Source organism: Nicotiana tabacum, chromosome 19 (genome assembly GCF_000715075.1).
Source record: "Nicotiana tabacum cultivar K326 chromosome 19, ASM71507v2, whole genome shotgun sequence".
Taxonomy (NCBI): domain Eukaryota; kingdom Viridiplantae; phylum Streptophyta; class Magnoliopsida; order Solanales; family Solanaceae; genus Nicotiana; species Nicotiana tabacum.
Window position 1 is genome coordinate 119,472,416 of NC_134098.1, and position 10,404 is coordinate 119,482,819.

Genomic DNA, 10,404 nt, shown 5'->3' on the forward strand with positions numbered 1-10,404 from the left:
AAGAAATTTGGCGGATCCTTTAACCAAGGGTTTGGCAAGGAGAGTTATCCTTGAAACGTCGAGAGGGACGGGGCTAAGGCCCATGTATTGATGAAGTATGGTGGATACCCGTTTGTGGTCAAACGAAGCCATATGAGACCTCAATATACATTTTCTATCCCTAAGGCGTGTGGTAGTGCTTTATAAGGTTGAGCTCATTTTGCTCTTATTGATTCCATAGCCTTAAGGTGGTCTATGTGTAGATAGACTTGATGGAATCACCTACGTGAGTGTAAAGATACGGTCGCCTTTTATGAAAGACTTGGGATGTCTTTCTAGAGAACTCATGAGACCCAAGGTATGTGCATGACCATAAAAGCACTTTGTTAGTATCGCGGAGTTTGCATAAAATTAAGGATATAGTATCTGTTGTGGGGGTCTCAACTAATGTCCATTCAGTTCAAGAGTACTTCACTTTGTGGATGTTTGTTGTTGCCTCATTTCACTACGTGTCAATTCAAATCGAAAGATATTGACACTTACGTACACGTTCCTTCTTTTGCCCAGAATTGTTCTTATTCTATTTTTGTTTTTACATTAGTGGGGGATTGTTGGTGTTATTTATACTTTATAATACAAAGTCAAAGATTTCATTGTAGTCCCTTTTTTCTTCTTTACTTCTTTGTATTTTGTGAAAGACAAAGTGTCCCTCATTGGTTGTGAAAATTCTTTTTCTTCACTTTATAATGAATTACTCTTTGTTGGGCTTGTAAAGAGCTAGTAAAAGGGAGTGGTCTCGCGCACATGAGAAGTTGGTCCTGAAGGCAAAACAAGTCGATTCCCCCCCCCCCCTGCGCGCGAGATATACGTGATGCCTAATCCAAATCTGGTTTTGCTAAAATAATTTCTTTATTTTTTGAGCTTACCAGAATATGTCCAAATTCTTTCTCTTTGAATTGGATTTTGTAACGTCCAATTTAATTTTTGTAACAACCATAATTTAATTCTTGTAACAGCCATGATTTAATTCTTGTAACGACTGTAGTTAATCTTGTAACGGCTCCATTTTAATTTCTGTAATAGCTACAGATTAATTTCTTAATATATAACTGTTCAGCAGCTTTGCCTACAAAAGGCAGTCTTCTTTGTGAATAATCCAACATAGAAAAACACCTTCATCTTCTTTTCTACTTCAACCGAATTTTGGGTAATTATTTTGTGCAAATTTCAAACTTTCAGCCACGAGTGCACGTGTTTGGAGGTGATGTGGAACCTTGGGGAGCGACCGGTCTTAACGATCTGAACCCAGTCGGGCCGAAATCGCTTTCAAGGCAGTGGCTTGCCACGACACAGTATTTTTTGATAAGTTATTCTTGTTTCCGTCTTGCTCTTAGTCAATACTATCTTCTGATTTTTCTTACACTATTCACACAAACGTTTTTTTTTTGTATTAAAAATGAAAGTTGACTGAATTAATCTCAAAATAGTCGCTCCACGTTGAGTTATTAATTGATCTGTAGGGTAAAGTATATCAAGGGGAAAAGGTTATATCAAGAGAAAAAAGAAATAAAACAATACTTAACTTTGATTTCTAGTCACGTCTGAACTTTGGACATGAACCCCTTAATATTATGAAACACAAAAACAGCCAAAACATAAAAAGAGAAATCACTTGCTATTTGATTTGTTCATATTGAGAGAAGTAGAGAATAAAAAAGAATAGCATTCAAGAGAGCAATGTTGATTTAATGCACTTGCCATTTCAATAGGGCTTCAATAATTTCATCAATCAATCATCTCAATAATGTCTTAAATTAGCACTGCGCTGCGTAGAAAGAAGGAGCGCTTATTTTGAATATGCGTTCTGATTCATACACTTAAGTTTGGCAGTTCAATTGGGGTAAGATATTAGTATCAATTAGCCATCTTGCCAACCAACTGTATGCTTCTTGTGTCAAATGAATTCCATCCCAGCTGATGTAAGTACTCGGGTCAACACACACCGAGACTCCCAGAGCACCACAATTTTTAATATTATGTATGTCAAAATTATAGTCTCCTCCTCCTATTCCACAACAAGCTTTCTGTAGAGAGTTTTTATCAAATCCTGAAAAGAAAGTTTGTAAATGCATATACTTTCTTATAAACACATAAGAATGAGGAGTACGTATTTTGAGCATCACTTACCAAGACTGACGGCATTTTGTAAAAGCCAGAGATAGGCATTGTAGTAGTCACCATAAATGAGTGTAATGTTTGGGTACTCTTTCTTTAGCTCTTGAATGGCTTGTCGCAAATGATCATTGAAGAAGATTACTAAATTATTGAAATCTTTCAAGCAATGGTGCTCATCGTAAGCACTTGAATTGTCCGTCATGAATTTGGTTAGGATAATTGGAAAACAACCACTTGGGAAATTGCCAGGAACTACAATCCGAGTAGCCCCCAAACTAATGACCCTCTGAAAGAGGTAAACAAATCAATAGGTAATAAGTATATAAAGTGACACCCTAGTCAAATCCAACATCGACAAAATAAGGGAGAGATACCGGGTATATAAGTAAATAAATCACTAGTGGGCTGGGCATATAAAAAATAAAAAATAAAATATATATACTGTATGAAATTAAAAACTCACTCTAACACCATGAATGATGGCCTCAACAACTTCTGGCACCATTCTTCGCGACTCTTCATCGTTTTACCTTCCAATAAGCCATGAGTGCATTCATTTCCTCCTATTTCTCCAACTAGGAACAGAGACTTTTTCAATTTTTCTGGGCAATCTAGCAAGCAAGAACGACAAAAAAATATTCATCAATTCAACTTCCGTTAGATTAGATATATTATTAATCACATAATTTCCTAGGAACTTGGAAGTATTTAGCAAATTAATTATTTAATTACCAGTATAGCATGTGGTTTCGAAATGAGAAGACATCCAATCAAGTTGCACACTTAATGAACTATTTGTTGATGGATTAACCATCTTCTTATTTTCCAGAATTTCAGCTGTTAAAGCAGTTGCTCCTGCTACTGCAAAATTTGCACCATGTCTAAAATTTGCAGTTTGATCCTTTATGGGATTTAGGAGAGGAAGACCAGACTCCAGCGCTGTGTGAAAAAGAAAAAAAAGCATATACAGCACAATCAGTCTTACACCTATTGAGAGGATAATTAATTTGGGATGCACTCCGTTGGTAAAAGGTTTGAATGAACGAGTTGAGTGTTTAAATAAGTTCTACCATCAGCGTAAAAACATTATTCAAATTATTTAAAATATAGTTATAAATATATTTCTTTGATAAGTTATTAATAAAGACAAGAGTGAGTTGCTTTAGTGGTGAGCAGACTCAACTTCCAACCAAGAGGTTGTGAGTTCGAGTCACCCCAAGAGCAAGGTGTGTAGTTCTTGGAGAGAGGGAGCCGAGTTTCTATGGGAAACAACCTCTCTATCCCAAGGTAGGGGTAAGGTCTGCGTACATACTACCTTCCTCAGACTCCACTAGTGAGATTATATTGGGTTATTGTTGTTGTTGTTGTTGATAAGTTATTAATAAGTAACCTAGCAAAAATGATAGTTAACCTACTACTATCACAACTTAAAATTTAATGATGGTGTAAAAATATTTACAATATCAGTACAGTCAGGCCTCTCTACAACATCATCCCTATATAACAACACTTCACTATAAAAGCCAAACTTTTTCGGAACCAATTTTTATGTTATGTTATAATATATGCTCTCTATAACAACATGTAACGACCCGGCCAGCCGTTCCAAGAGTTATAGCCCTGTTTCCCCATTCTTGCTTCTTTATGTGTTGTTCAGCGGTGTTGAGTTGTATCGAGTTGGTAGGTTTGGGTCCGGAGTAGTTTTGGAGTGAAATGAACACTTAGCCTCATAGTTAGAAAGTTAAGTTGGAAAAGTCAACCGGAAGTTGACTTATGAGTAAACGAATTCGGATGTGGATTTTTATGATTCGATTAGCTTCGTTGGGTGATTTTAGACTTAGGAGTATGTCCGGAATGTAATTTGGATGTCCGTGGTAGAATTAGGCTTGAATTGGCAAAAGTTAGAAATTTGGCGATTTTGGTCGGCAGTGGAAAATTAAGTATCGGGGTCGGAATAGAATTCCGGAAGTTGGAGTAGGTTCGTAGTGTCATTTGTGACGTGTGTGCAAAATTTGAGTAAATTCCAAGTTGATTTGATATGTTTCGGCGTGAGTTTTTGGAAGTCAAAAGTTCGAAAGTTCATTTAGTATGATTTGAGGCGTGTTTCATCGTTTAAATATTGTTATGCATGATTTGAGGCCTTGAGTTGGTCTGTGTTATGTTATGGGACTTTTTAGTATGTTCGTACGGGGTCCCGAGGAGCTCGTATGAGTTTCAGATAGATTTGGGCTGCGTTGTGCTTGTTTTTCTTATGTTTCGATGTCATTTCTTCCAGCATAAATGGTACCATATTAAGCAAATGAGCTCCGATTTCTATTTTGATTGAAGCATTAGATCCGTATCGTAATTACAGAGCCATAGCAAAAAGAATCATCGAATTTAGGTATCGTATGAGGAATTTATGGTCATTTTACTAAACAATTGGGTTGCCAGATTTTTTTCCAGATTAATTAAGAAATTGCTACTGAATTCGTATTTAAAAATCTGCACTATTTGCAAATATTAAAACCTACATATCTCCTTCATTATAAGGTCAAATTGAGTGATTCAAAAGTCTAACTTGACTAAAATTTCATAAGAAATCCATTGGAGGCATAAAAAGCGAGTTTTGGGATCATTTGACATGAGAAACGAGGCAGAATAGCTGGCAGAAAAATATATAAAACGAGAGTTTGTTCATTCGGTCATATTTTGAGTTGGGGAGCTCGAATTTGGGCGATTTTGGGGCGATTTTCACCATAAGGATTAGGGTAAGTGTACTCTACTCAATTTTGGTTATATTTCATGAATCTATCTTCATTTTTGGGATTTGATTAATGATTTCAAAGTAAAATTGAGGGAGTTAGGGTTTGAGTTTTGGAGAGTTTAAGTGAGGATTTGAGGGAGCAAACAAAGTTCGATTTTGATGAATTTTATATGGTTAGACTCGGAAAAGGACGAGGTTTATTATTCTTCCATTTGCGACTGATTTCGAGACGTAGGCCCGGGGGCCGAGTTTTGGCCGATTTCGGATTTTGGCATATTTATGTAGTTTTTGTTGTGGAATTTGATTCTTTAGACTATGCTGATAGTAGTATTCTAATTTTTGGTTAGATTCAGAGCTTTTGGAGATCGAGTCCAGAGACGAGGGCATCCCGGAGTAGGATTTTACCCAGTTAAGGTAAGTAATAGTTTTAACTCTGGCTTTGAGGGTATAAACCCTGAGAATTTAATATCGTGTGACTGTTTGGAGGCGATACCCATACTAGGTGACGTGCGTGTGGGTGTATACCTCAAGGGATTGAGACTTGGTCCGTCCCGTGAGGCCTCATGGCCATCATCTGTGTTTATGTAGTTACTTGTTGTTAAACTTGTCTGCCTTCATGTTAGAGATCATGCTTATGCTTTATTCATGCTCACATTATTTGTACTTTGTCATAGAAATTATTATACATGTTTACCTCAGTCTCTATTATTTGCTAATATACTGTGATACTTGATGTGGGTTGTGTTCCCTTATTTGTTGATGATGGTGAGGCTAGTGAGGTACATGATTGAGTGAGGCCGAGGGCCTGGTTGTCAGGATATTAATAACACAGCCCGTGAGTTGACCGTGCGGGTCCAGGTATTTATATCATAGCGCATGAATTGTCCGCGTAGCACGTGAGTTGACCGTGCGAATCCAGGTATTGATATGATGGAATGTGAGTTGTTTGTGCTTAGCGCTTGGGCTTTGAGAGAACATCCGGAGTTTGTACACACTCCCAGTGAGCGCAGAGTGTTGAGTGTTTTAAGTGTTGAGTGCTGAGTGCGAGTGATGAGTGATGGAGTGACACTGTTGTGAGGTTATATTTATTTGTATTGTTGTTGCATTTATCTGTTAAACTTCTTTGTGGCATTTACTGAGTTATGGAATTTACCTGTTTATTTCTGTTTATTTTTAAATTGTGAAAATAAATAATTGGACTGTTTTACTTAGTTCGTCACTACTGCTCAGTTTCTTAGTTATTTCTGTTACTACTGAGTCGATTGTACTCATACTACACCCTGCACTTTATGTGCAGATCCAGGTGAGTTAGAGCGCGGCGATCGTTGAGTTCAGGCCGGCTATCTGTGGAGATTGCAAGGTAGCTGCTAGTGTCCGTAGGACCTTGTTACTCCTTTTGTCATTTCTTCTTTTGGACAGTTAGACAGTTTATATATCTTAGTTTATAGTTTTAGACGCTCATGATTTAGTGACACCCCGATGTTTGGAGTTCGTTTCTGTATTTTTCTATATTATATTTAGAGTTGATTTAGTTTATGAAAAGTTTACATGTTAAAATATTTTATTAAATTCTTATAATCGGTTTAGTAGTAATATTTTGGGAAATAGGCTTGCCTTGTAATATGATAGGCGCCATCATGACCATGGTTAGATTTTGGGTCGTGACCCAACACTTCGCTATAACATCCAAAAATATTCGGAACAAACGAGATTGTTATAGATAGATTTGACTGTATATGTTAACTAAAAACCATAAGGCCATATGAGCAAGTAAGCGTTATATTGCATATTGTCCCAGTTTTCATATATGTTAATCTCATTTACTTATTTTCCTAATATTTAAGACTTAAAAGTTAAATAAAATTGTGGCTGTTGTCAGACCTCTTTTTACCCCTCCCCCCCCCCTCACCCACAAAAGGTAATATATGTTATATGGATTGTTGTGGGTTAAAAAGTTTTCAAATTAAAGTGACAAACTTAAATAAAGATTATTTTATTTACAGATTCGCCACTTGGAATTAAGTTTTTTGGTGTTCCAAGTCACCTTTTATTTGAATCCCTAGTCAAAGGAAGGTTTGACTCTACCATTATTGGTCTGCAAAAATAAAGTCCGGGTAAGAAATTCTTTTGACCGAGGAGAAGGTGTAAGGCATGACCCGAGTCTCGTGATTCTAACACGGTCGTTTTATTGACTACAACTTGGCTTGAATTAATTTAAGATAAACTGTAATTTATTGGTTTTCATGTTTTATCCATCCGTTTTTAATTGTTAAAATATGAAATTATCTTTGAAACGAATCACGTGTGTGAAACCGTTTTGTTTATTGTGCCAAAATCATGTCATGAGTACGTGTACACAATTAATAGTATTTTATTATATTAAGATTGTTTTGCCCAAAGGTGCGTGAATGCGTACTTCGATTTTAATTTTAAAAATCAAAATTATGTCACGTGGACGTATACATAATCGTGATAATTGATTTATTAATAAGCACCTAAAACTTACTAATGATATGTGAGTTATTCCATGGAGAATTATCCTATATGTTAGATTTAAGAAAAAAAAAACCGGGTCAGCTAAATTCAACCCAAATACATGGCCTAATTGACTAAAATGACAAAAAGAAAAGAAAACTTCAAAATTAATGACATGGTGGGCATGTTTAAAATTTATTGTGCCTATTCTATTATTTTCTTTGAAATTTGTTTTTAAGAAAGTCAGAACCTTAATAAATTACAACCAACAGTCACATGGCCCATTGTACACTTTCTAGATAGTCTAAATTCCAAGTTTAAGAAGCAAAATTTAATATACTAACTCAATGATGATAAAGACGCAAGCACACAAATAAAGAAAATTAAATTAAACTAACTAACATGCTCATGCTTAGAAACAAAGCTTTATTCTCATTTGCAACACAAACATCGGAAATAATATATTAACCAAATACAAAGTTAGAAAATGGACCTCAATAAACCTTCCAACAAAGATAAGGAAAGTGAGCGGAAAACCTTGGACGGCGACGACCTCAATCGACGGAACTTCGACTTGAAAAATGCTGCTGTTTCACGTGAAAAAGTGGACTGTTTTAAGGTGATTTCAATGGAGTTTTGGGTGTTGATTTTTGGGACTGTATTTGGGTGAAAAAGGGGACCGTTTCAGCTGGATTTCATTGGGTTAAAAAGCTATTTTTCAGTTGCCTTTGGAGCTATTTTTTGGTGTTAATGGAGGTAAGTTTTGCAGCTATTTTGCGGCATTTTTTGGACAGCTTTTGCTGTAATTTCGGGCTGTTTTTTTTTCTTGCTCTTTTTCCTCCCCTTTAGTGTGGATTTTTGAGGTATTTTTATGGGGTATTTTAGGGTTGTTTTTGTTGCATTTTTGAGCTGGAGTTTTCGGCTGGTTCCCATGTGAAAACGTGAGTGAGTAGAAGATGGGTTGCGAGTGGGAGGGCAAGCATGGGGAACAAGGAGTGAGGGACAAGGGAAATGGAGTGGGGACAAAGAGTGGGGAGAAAAGGAAAGTGGAGTGGAGAAAGATAGAATGAGAAGTGAGGTATTGGTGAGATGAGTCAAAAACAAATTGATAAAAAATTAGGTGTTCACGGCTATTATGTCTTTCCTTATTTGGACTATATAAAAACTCTTAATATATAGGAATTTAAAGTTAAGAAAAATTTAACTTATATAAATACATTACTTATTTCAATTTAGGTGAACTAACTATTAGCGTGTCATTACCATTATCAATATGTTCTTCCATGTAGAAAAAGTGATCTTTAACTTTTAAAAATTTAATCACCTCATGTAAAATTATAGACATAATTATTTTATAAATATGACTATGTTTCTATCTCAAGACACACAAACTCAACATTTATAAAACTTAAAAATAGAAATAATGCCAACAATTTTATTTATTGAAAATCGACGGGGATTTTATTTGTCTTTGGACACATAGAGTAACTTTTGAAAACTATCGATTTGGTTCTCTACTATATGTCGATTTTTAAATTAAATATTCTGAAAGCAGAGAAATTCTATTAACGTTTTAGAATAAATCTAATAAAAAGTAAAAATATTTAAAATACCTAACAACCTAAAATTTGATGGAGTAATTATGTGAAGTTAATTGCCCACAGAATTGAAATTGGTTGACATACCCACTTTTACATTTAAAAAACTAAATTATTCCTTCAACAAATAAATCTATGTTAAAAATTAAAATTAAAATTTATTTATTTTCTAATATTTAGATCTATTTTACAAATTAAATTCTATCATAATTTTGATAGAATGTGATTTATGGATCATACATCTGCACTAAAATATTATAAAAACACAAAATTGTAATATGAGTTAACATCAATATTTTAACCCTTCATAAATGCTTTTTATATCAATAACAATAACAACAATAATTACGCCTCAGTCCTAACTCCACTTTTGTGAGCTCGCTAAAGGAGGACAATTACGGTTGGTAGCCATCCAATATAAAACTTGCTAATTCATAATGAATTATAAAATCATAATTATAATTAATAATTAATTTTTGGCAGAACTAAAATTTAAAACTTTGAGGACTTCTTTAGCGCAGAGCCTCTTCTTGGCTCTTCTTTTATTGAGTTAGTTAAATAGAATTCACAATAACTTTTACTTACATAACTCAAAATTTTAAGATAATGCGTATGAGATTATTTTAAAAATTTTGTTTTTTCCGACAAAGTTCATGCGCATAAGCGTATGATACTGTCTAGTTCTAGTTCCACTAATTCTACGTCCGCGGATAAAAAGGCATGTGCCTGATTAACATTTGTTAGAGCAGGTTGTCTGATTATTTTCTAGACTAGATAAATAATTCCACAATACGATATTTATACGTAGTTAAATCTGAAAAACACGTCAATAGTGACAGAGAATGAAGTATATATCAAACCTATGAAATCAATCATGAGCATGCCATTAGAACAACGTCCAGTTGAATTCTGAAAAAAATTCATTCCATAAGGAAATCTTCCACATACAGTATGAGCTCCACAAATTCTCTCTCTGATGCAGTTGCCTGTATCTGCAAATGAGTCACCCAACTGATATATTTTATCAAATTTGCAATTAATCAATCGTGGTTTTTGAAGCATTAGTACTTCTTCAGCATCACTTTTCTGCTGAACAACCACGAAACTGATCAAGGAAATAAATAGGAGATGAAGAACTGATCTTATTATCAGTGCCATGGCCAAAACTTCTGAAAAAAGAAAGCTGCACTAAGGCAACCGAAATTTCAGCCTTACAAATACTACATGCAGTATCGACGAAAACAAAATTAAATTTATTGTACGAGGAGTATTAATTATTATGGGTCCATCTCATTCGAGAGCCAAAAATATATTAACCATCCATATTATCCGCTAAAAAATAGGTTGGATAATGAACTTTATAAAAACGGGTCAAATATGGATAAGAACCATATTATCCACTTAGAAAATGGATAATCAATGGGTAACCAA

General features: G+C 34.8%; 1 pseudogene; it reads right to left on the reverse strand.

Annotated features, from left to right (window-relative positions):
* Positions 1-1,699: 1,699 nt before the first annotated feature.
* LOC107787026 (acetylajmalan esterase 2-like) lies at positions 1,700-10,182 on the reverse strand (annotated as a pseudogene).
* Between the last annotated feature and the right edge of the window lie 222 nt (positions 10,183-10,404).